Genomic DNA, 8,748 nt, shown 5'->3' with positions numbered 1-8,748 from the left:
TAATGTACGGTAATGTAATAGCTGTAATGTACGTGCTCTCTACCTAACAAGTATAGACTCATGAATGAACTAACTCATTGTATGATATCGCGTTCCAGTAATGGTTCTAGTATCTTCCTAAACTACCCATATGGTAGTTTACTAGTAATCTAACTGGGCCATATGAACATGGATGTATACCCTTGCTACCCAAGGGCATTGGATGAATTGGAAAGACCTTTTATGACTATATATGTACACATGATATATAACTAATATTTAAATGACCTTCGGACGAGTACCCGATATCCTATCAGACCACATCCAAATCGAGGAAAAGGAAACAAGGTGGGTAACCTTCCTAAGTCTTTTAAACATTACTTATATAACTATACATATAGAGGCATGAAATTTATAATATAAAAGCATAAAATAAGTTTTGTAAAACCTTTGAACATAATTATTATCTAAGAATAGATCGACTCGATGTCGATCTATAAAACGGTTTGAAGGCATGGGTTTGGTAAAACAATTTAGTATAAAAAATATTTGTTTGAAACACAATTGTAAATAAGTTTGGAATAAAACATACATAGTAAATTGTACAGTGTAATAAGGAGTTCTAAAATATATAAAATGTTTATGAAGATCATTTAAAGGAAACTATTTGGTAAAACGGCTAATGAGTAGTAAATCATTTAAATGCTGCTTATTAATCACATGTGATTGATATAATAAGTAGCATGATTCTACTTGTATCCCCCCATAAAACATTTAAAAATATTTAAAACATTGATTAAGGGTTATGAACTCACCTGTGGTGAGTGGAGTGGATTGAAGTGTCGGTTACGGTGCTAGGTGACAAATGAAGACTTGTACACTCGCATGAGCCTAGTTATCATATAATGAACATATATATATATACATATATATATATATATATAAGTAATTAGCCTTATTATAACTAATAAAATAAGTTGGGACACCCTAGAACTTGAAAATACTTTGTTTCAAGTGTTAAAGTTCACAAGGATTGCATCCGAGTGTTAGTAGGGCAAAACTAGCGTGTTTGGGGTCCAAGGGTAAACTCCTTGGGAGTTTACGGTCTACATGACCTTTACCCTAGGAGTTTACAGTATTAAACTCAAGGGTTTATGGTCTAAACTCCACTCCTTGCAACCATGTGTTGTTTGGAGGTTTAACAAGTCCTTTGAAGCAATCCTACTAGGTGGTTTAGCCTTTGGAATGGACTAGGGCCACAAAGCACCTTCTTTGAGGAGTTTACGGCCTAAGGGCATTTTCCTTTGGGTTTACTACCGTAAACCCTTATGAGAAACGATATTGCCATAATTTCAAGTCCTTAACACATCTTGGTAAATGTCTAAGTTAGCTTTTAGGGTTAAGGAAGGAAAATGACTCATTTAAACACCTATAAATGGTGGTGTTTGGTGTTTATCAAAGCTTAAACACATCAATGGCAGCTTTAAATATGTTAAGGTACGTCTTAAACTTCAAACTAGGGCTAAACATGGGACTTAAGTCAATTTTGGGGGACTTTATGGTGTTTACGGCCCAAGCATCATCTTGGACCGTGAACACCTCAAGCATGGTGTTCTTGATCGATTTTTTTGGTGTTTAGATGATATACTAGCTTACAAGCACTTAAGGATGGAAGTACTTACTATAATGATGCTTGATTTGAGCTAAAAGGCCAAGAACACATAGTGTGTGTTCTTGGTGTTTTGGAAAATCTAAACAAAATAAATAAATGAATGGATGAATAGATGCACAAACACTAGATTAAGTGTTTTACTAACTTGAAATGGTTAGAACACTTACAAGATCGAAGATTTGGAATCAAATGTTGCATGATAGTTGAGAGAGTTTTTGGAGTTTACTCTTTTGACTATTTGGGGAGTAAACAATGACTAGTTTCTTGGGGAGTAAACTCATACATAGGCATGAGTTTATGGTTTTTGGGTGATTCCTAAACCCAAAACATAAAAGTTTGGTCGGGTGATTCTAATACGCGAAGTGTTCGCGGTTTTCAAAAATAAAAACCCGAGACGACACTTTCTTTCACCCGTTCGTTTAAAACTAATATTAAAATAATCAAACGAACTTTATATTTCCTAAAAATAAGAAATAATGACATTGACTTATGATACGAAGTGGTTGACTTTTAGGGTTTGACCGAATGGAAATTTCGGGTTGTCACAAACATAGTAGGTAATTAATTAGAGACTTTTGGACATTTTATTTTCGAAGTTAATTTCATTATATCAAAAGTGGTTACAAGTTGACTTTTTAGGTCGTTACATAGAGTTGGAATATCGGGTTGTCACATCATCCTCCCGTTAGAGGGAATTTCGTCCTGAAATTTAAAGTAAGAAAGATACTTGTGAATCAGAGAAAAAGATGTGGGTACTTTTGTTTCATCTGATCTTCATGTTCCCATATGAATTCAGGTCCTCGCTTGGCGTTCCAGCGAATCTTCTCGATGGGTATGCGACTTTGTTTCGTTTCTTTGACCTCTCGGTCCTTGATCTCTACCGGTTCTTCGATGAAGTTGAGGCTCTCGTTGATCTCGATCTCTTCGAGTGGGATAACAAGAGTCTCATCGGACAGACACTTTTTCAAGTTCGAGACATGGAAGGTTGGATGTATGTTACTAAGTTCACATGGTAGATTAATTTTGTAAGCTACAGGGCCGATTCTGGCGAGAATCTCTAAAGGCCCTACGTATCTTGGATTTAGCTTTCCACGCTTTCCAAAGCGTATTAAGCCTTTCCACGGTGAGACCTTCAATAGAACGCGGTCTCCTACCTGAAGTTCCAAAGGTTTCCTCCTTTGGTCGGCGTAGCTTGTCTGTCGGTCTCTAGAGGCTTTCAACCATCACGAATCTGAATGATCATCTCTGTTGTTTCCCGTATGATTTCCGTACCGGTGAGAGTGCTTTAGGAACTCATCCTTTAGCTAACTGTGTGTCGCCAACTTCATTCCAGCATAGAGGGGACGTGCACTTGCGTCCATAGAGGGCTTCAAATGGAGCACCCTTTTATGCTCGTATGATAACTATTGTGGTATGAAAATTCGACAAGGGGTAAATGGATATCCCATGCCTTTCCAAAGTCAATCACACAGGCTCTCAGAATATCTTCCAAGGTTTGTATTGTTCTCTCACTTTGCTCGTCTGTTTGTGGATGGTAGACTATACTCATGTCTAGCCTAGTCCCCAGGGAACTTTGTAGTGACTGCCAGAACCTTGATGTGAATCTACTATCTCTATTAGAGATAATGGATATCGGAACTCCATGCAATCGCACTATTTGCCTTACATAATTTCTTGTAAGTCTCTCTATCTTTTCAGTCTCTTTGATTGGTAGAAAATGCACGGATTTGGTCAATTTGTCGACGATAACCCATATGGTATTGAGTCCACCCATCATCCTGGGAAACTTGGTTATGAAGTCCATACTAATCCGTTCCCATTTCCATTCCGGTATCTCTGGTTGTTGTAGTAATCCTGAAGGTTTCTGATACTCGACCTTAACCTTAGCGCAAGTAAGACATTTACTTACGAAGGTAGCAATTTCTGCCTTCATGTTAGGCCACCAATACAGTTTGTTAAGATCCAGATACATTTTATCTGAAACTGGGTGAACGGAATACCTCGTGTTGTGTACTTCGGTCATGACCATGTCTCTGAAGCCACCATGTCTCAGTGTCCAGATACGGTCCATGAGATAATATGCTCGGTCACCCCTGATTTCTAGATTCTTTTCCATTCCTCTCAGGGATTCACTCGTCACATGTTCAGGTTGCAAAGCTTCCAGTTGAGCCTCCTTAATTTGTGTGGATAAGTGGGAATGGATAGTCATAGTCAGAGATTTGACTCTCCGACCAGTGTATTCTTTTCGACTGGGGGTGTTTGCTACTACATTGGCCTTGCCAGGATGATAACGAATTTCACATTCGTAGTCATTGAGTAGCTCGACCCATCATCGTTGTCGCATGTTGAGCTCCTTTTGATTGAAAATGTGTTGAAGGCTCTTGTGGTCTTCAAAAATAGTACTCTTCGTTCCGTACAGGTAGTGTCTCTAGATCTTCAGAGCAAATACCACTACTCCTAACTCAAGATCGTGTGTTGAATAGTTCACTTCATGTATCTTAAGCTGACGGGAGGCATAAGCAATAACCTTCCCTCTTTTCATAAGAACACAACCAAGTCCTTGATTTGATGCATCGCAATACACCATGAAATCTTCTATCCCTTCAGGGAGGGATAGTATCGGTGCGATGCACAAAGCCTGTTTTAGTGTTTGGAACACCTTCTCTTGTTTTGCTTCCCAGTCAAAGGCCACGCCTTTCTGGGTTAATGTAGTAAGAGGTTTCACGATGCTAGAGAAGTTCTTTATGAATCTGCGATAGTAGCCAGCGAGACCTAGAAATTGACGAATCTCTGTAGGTGTCTTCGGTGCCGACCAGTTCTCAATAGCCTTAATTTTGGAGGGGTCCACGTGTATCCCTTTTTTGCTAACAACGTGGCGCAAAAATTCGACTCTTAGAATCCAAAATTCGCATTTAGAGAACATTGCATAGAGTTTCTCCGATCGTAGTGTTTCTAAGACTCTTCGTAGGTGCTGACTATGCTCTTCCTTACTTCGGGAGTAGATGAGTATTTCATCGATGAAGATGATGTCGAACTGATCCAAGTAAGGACGACACACCCTACTTATTAGGTCCATGAATACCGCTGGTGCGTTGGTTAATCCGAACGGCATTACTACAAATTCGTAGTGTCCATAACGGGTTCGGAAGGCTGTCTTGGGAATATCCTCCTATAGTACTCGTAATTGGTGATATCCGGATCATAAATCTATCTTCGAGAAGTAGTTTGCTCCTTGAAGTTGATCAAATAGGTCGTCAATGCGGGGCAGAGGGTAACGATTTTTGATAGTAAGTTTGTTCAGTTCTTTGTAGTCAATGCACACACGGAACGATCTGTCTTTCTTCTTTACAAACAAGACCAGTGCTCCCCAATCTGAGAAGCTTGGTCTAATGAATCCTTTTTGGTGGAGTTCGTTAAGCTGATTGGAAAGTTCTTGCATCTCTGCAGGTGCCAGACGATAAGGCGATTTTGCTATTGGGGTAGCCCCTGGAACTAAGTCGATTCTGAACTCGACTTGGCATTGTGGTGGTAATCCTGGTAGTTCTTCTGGAAAGATATCGGGAAAGTCGCATACTTCTTGAATGCTCTTAATGGCCATTACTTCCTGACTCGTATCGATGATGTGTGCAAGAAATGCATGATAATCCTTCCTCAAACACTTTCGAGCTTGGATGCATGAAATGATGCGAAGGTTTGTAGTTGATTTGTCGTCGTAAATCACTAATGTTTCATCGTTAGGGAGATTAAGACGAACTGCTTTTTCAAAGCAAATGATGTCGGCGCGAAGAAGACTTAACCAATCCATGCCAACTATGACATCGAAACTTTTAATTTGGACCGGCATGAGGTTGATTGGGAAAGAATGACCGTCTAAAGTTAATGTACAACTCATGTATATGCAGTTAGTGTTTTCTTTTTTTCCATTTTCCATTTCTATAGTGAATGATTTTTCTAACATGCTAGGTTTATGTTTAAGTAAGTGAACAAAGTTTTGGCTCACGAAGCTTCTCTCTGCTCCACTATCGAATAGTATGCATGCATATGAATTATCGAGAAGAAACGTACGAGCAACTACTGTAGGATCAGCTACGGCTTCTTCGTGGCCTATATCCAGAACTCGTCCCACCCCGTCGGTATTTGCTGCCTTCGGGCAGTTTCTTTTGTAGTGGCCCACCTCGCCACAACCATAGCAAGCTTGGCCTACACCAGCATTGGGAACTTGAGTGATCGGCTTTACGGGGTCTTTTCAGAAACGGACAGTGTGCCCCTTTATGTTGCAGTTGGAGCACTACATTTCCCGACAAGGTCCATTGTGGTGGTAATTTCATTGGGTTCACTTTGGAAGGTTACCCAAATAAGGCTTTGTTGGGTAGAGATTTGTAGGAACAGTAGTAGGTACAATAGCAACATTCACTGTAACTAGTTGTTGTTTCTTCGAGGATTCTTGGGGAGACCCACCCTTCCCCTTACTCCATCCTCTCTTCTTGTTATTGTTGTTGTTGTTTCCCTTTTGTTGTTCTGGTGCAGAAATTGTTGAGTTCTGATGACTTCTGTGATCAATAAGAGATTTTGCCAGCTCTTTAGCACTTTCAAAAGTGTCAGGTTTTGAAGCTAACACACTTGACTGAATTTGGGGCGACATTCCCAAAATGTATCTCTCTATTTTCTTGCTCTCAGGAGCAATCATATCTAGACAAAGGATTGCCAGATTGTAGCATCTGTTGGTATAAGTTGCTATATCGGTACCAATCATTCCAAGAGTCCAGAGTTCATGTTCGAGTTTTTGAATCTCTCCTCGTGGATAGTATTCTCTCATCAGCATGCTTTTTAAGCTCTCCCAGCTTATTGAATTCGCCACTATCATAGTAAGTACCTTAACGTGGCCATTCCACCAAGTTAAAGCTCTATCAGTAAGTGTGAAAGTGGAAAGCTTAACCTTGTTGTGCTCGGGATAGAAGCAGATTTCAAAGACTGATTATGTCCTTTCAATCCACTTCCTCAAAATCATCACACCACATGTCCCATTAAACATATGGGGTTTGGCATTCGTAAAGTCTTTATAGGTGCATTCTCGGGGTTGCCCATGACTCTCGCCATGGTTGGAAGGAAGTGTGCCAATTCCCGAACAAGTAGTAACAGGGGTATTGATCTGTGACATGGCTGCCGCTACAGCTACGGTGACTGCTACTTGGAACATGGCAGCATCAAATTGAGGGGGTGGAGGCGGTGGTGGTATCGGTGCTTCCCCACCATTGTTTTGTCTCAGGTTTCTACACAGAGGCATCCTTCAACTATAGATTGAAAAGAAAAAGGTAAGAATTTCATAGCATAGAAATGAATGCGTCTCATGAACTAAATCGTTATAGTTCAACAACAGATGATAGTATGAGTCTTAAAGATAGAAGGATGAAAGTTATTAGTAAATCCGAATATGTGAAACAAGCGTATGGTTTCTCTATAATATTTTAAAGATTGAACGAAATACTTAACGTAGTAATAATAGCGTGCCACTTATATTAACATAATAGTTGATACAACGATCACGAAAATTTGACCCCTAAAAGGGTCTCCGGTTACAAAGTTTAAGAAAAATAAAACTTTTAGTCGAGGTCCTAACTTATAACAAAATTTGGGATTTTGGCAAGCACTACTTGCGACGTGGGTTGCGCTTGGAGCTTGACTCTGCATCCGATTGCTTTGATTCCATAAGGTTCCTATCGAAGGTGGCTTGTTGTTCCCTCAACTCTGCGAGGGCTGCAATCATTTGTGTTTGGAATGCGTAAGCGCGGAGATGGGTGTCATCCTACAACATATCCAGTCGACGGATGTCAGAAGTGTGAACTTGGACTTCCACGTTGACTTCGCGAAGTCGATTTGCTTGGACCCCCGATTGATAGGACTGGTTGGCCAATTTGCCTACCATGACCGGGAGTGCTCGGTCGGCTGAACCTCCTTCCTTGATGTCGTAGAAGTTCCGTCACATACCGTAAGGAGAGCGTATCCCTTGTTGTTGCCTCTAATGGTGGACGTGACTTCCCCAAACAGGAGTCGGTCCCTGGAAGTTCCTCCTAATGGTTGGAGGGTTGACTACTTCTGGTTCTGAGTTCGTACCAGAGTCATCCCCTTCTTCCAACTCGATATGTTCTTCATCCTCTCCGGGATCCTCCTCTACCCATCCTCCATTGCCATGGTTCGAGTAGTAGGGTTCCCCTGGTGGGTGGAATCCAACCATTTGACTATACGAGAATAGGGTTATAAGATTTTAATAAAATTTGAAAACATTTAACACTAAACATGTCAATTAAACTATTCTATGCACCAAATACTCCTATAGTATTTAAATTTGTATGTTTGATACTAGTGTCTATTTTGGTAAGTTTTTACTTGTTGCTCACTACGATTATTCCTCGACATACGTTAGTCTAATCTCGGATAAATATAGTTGATCAGGCTATATTCGTCCCAAATTTGATTACATATATCAATAATTAATTGTAGTGTCCAACTCGTATTAATACTTTTTTATAGTTCTAACCATGAAAATATATCATTGTATGCATGTATTTTGTATTTTTATGACCAAAAATGATCTATGTAAATGAGACGAGGTTTTAGGTGTAAAAACATTTTATCAGAGACTTTGAGTCCCTAAGCATTTATAGTTTGTATATCTTTTGTGGTTCGATATACTTAGTTCACTATAAACAAAGCTCTGATACCAATCTGTCACACCCCCAAACCGAAACGGCGGAAACGCTCGGGGGCGGATGACTTCATGTGGTAACGTAACAATTGAATACATAGTAAAGAAAACAATATAACCATCATATATATATAATTGAAAGTTTACATTGTTTAAAAGGTACACGTTCAAAACCAATTACAATATGATGCTAAAATATGAATTTAAACTGGCGCCGCAGCGTCCCTTTTTCAAAAGCTGTTTGTTACCTGCAATTACGAAATCCCTGGGACATACAAGTAGTTTTGAAAGAGTAGATCAACATATAAGCTGGTGAGTTTCATAAGTATTAAATGATAATATTTGCATGAGCTAAAACAAAATGGTTTGTTTTTGTTTGTTGGTTCCTAGAAAA

This window comes from Lactuca saligna, chromosome 4, assembly GCF_052625555.1.
Source record: "Lactuca saligna cultivar CGN05327 chromosome 4, ASM5262555v1, whole genome shotgun sequence".
NCBI lineage: Eukaryota > Viridiplantae > Streptophyta > Magnoliopsida > Asterales > Asteraceae > Lactuca > Lactuca saligna.
The sequence above is the reverse complement of the archived record's forward strand: the minus strand, read 5'-3'. Positions refer to the sequence as shown.